We start from the raw sequence: 1,579 nt of genomic DNA on the forward strand, positions 1-1,579 counted from the left end.
TGTTTTTAGACAGAGTCTTGCTGTGTTAACCTGGTTGGCTGACCTTGAACTCATAGAGATCCACCTGCCTCTGCCACCTTGACCATCCTGGCTTTTAATTTTTATATATGTGTATATGTGCCTATGTTCATGTATGCACACATGTGCAGGCACACATACTGGAAGATGCCTGGGGAGGCCAGAAGAGGATGTCCGATCCCCTGGAGCAGGAGTTACAGGTGGCTCTGAGTCACCGATATGGATGCTGGGAACCAAACTCGGATCGTCTGGAAGAGCAGCAAAGTCTCTCTAGTCCCTTCCCCATTACCATATTTTAAAAGTGACAAATGAGGGACCTTGATGCCCTCTCTGCCCTCCTCAGGTCCCCCCAGGCTTGTGCACACACATATGCATATACTCACACACAACGCTGAAAATAAATAAATAAATAAATAAATAACCAATGAGCTTTGTGTAAAATGAAATCATTATGAACGGGACTGGGGTGCGGTTCCTTCGGAGCAAGCCTGCCTAGCATGCATATAGCCCTCGGGACTGCAGAAGCCAGACACCACGCACACATTTGTTTTTTGTTTTTTGTTATTGTTTTTTGTTTTTCGAGACAGGGTTTCTCCGTAGTTTTTGGTTCCTGTCCTGGAACTAGCTCTTGTAGAGTAGGCTGGCCTCGAACTCACCAATTAAGTCTATTTATTAAAACAGTTGACTTAGGCATCTGCAATGGTGACTTCAAACTCCACGCCCAGCTCAATACTGATGGACGTAATCTGATTAACTATCTCAGAGGGGCTGTGCAAGTCAATGAGGCGCTTGTGGATTCTCATTTGGAAACGATCCCCCGTCTTGGAGCCTTCACCACAAGGTGTTTTTCTTGTAGTGATCCTCAGGGTCTTGGTGGGCATGCGCACCAGCCCCTTCACTTTCAGGTTCTTCTTGGCGCCTCTGATCAGGTCGGCACACACCTTCTCCAGTTACTTCACGCTGCAGCTGGTGAGCGTGATCCGGATGCGGTGGATTGCCACCTCGGGCTTCACGGGCATCTTCCCGGTGTCTTTGAAAGCCATGGCTGCGGTGAGGGCTTCCTGACCAACTTGTTCCTCGGCGGGGAGCGAACAGCGGTGAGTCAGGACGGGAGCAGACCGAGTGGAGCTACACGGCACATACCACCACGCCTCAGAAAGGCCCACATACACATTTGTAATCGCAGCATTGGGGAGGTGGAGGCAGGAAAACTGGAAAAGTAACAAGAAAAGTAAGAGCTTGTGAGATGGCTCCTGGGTGAAGGTACCTGCTGCCACCCTGACAGTGAGTTTGCTATGTGGGAAAGAGGACTAACTCCTGCCAGTTGTCCTCTGACCGCCACGCATGTGCTGTGACATTCGTGTGTCCCCTGACCCTTGTGTGTATGCACATTTGGAAAAATGAATATTTGAGGGCTAGGATACATGAGGCCCTGTCTCAAAAACAAACAAACAACAAAACCCAGCAACAACAAATCGCTATAAGCACATCTGAATATAGCAGCTCACTGACGCAGGATGCTGTGTTCCTAGTCCTAGGAGGCTGAAGCAGGAGGATCACA

General features: G+C 49.1%; 1 pseudogene; it reads right to left on the reverse strand.

Annotated features, from left to right (window-relative positions):
- Positions 1–704: 704 nt before the first annotated feature.
- On the reverse strand, positions 705–1,061 carry LOC130865427 (40S ribosomal protein S20-like; annotated as a pseudogene).
- Between the last annotated feature and the right edge of the window lie 518 nt (positions 1,062–1,579).

This window comes from Chionomys nivalis, chromosome 23, assembly GCF_950005125.1.
Source record: "Chionomys nivalis chromosome 23, mChiNiv1.1, whole genome shotgun sequence".
Taxonomy (NCBI): Eukaryota; Metazoa; Chordata; class Mammalia; order Rodentia; family Cricetidae; genus Chionomys; species Chionomys nivalis.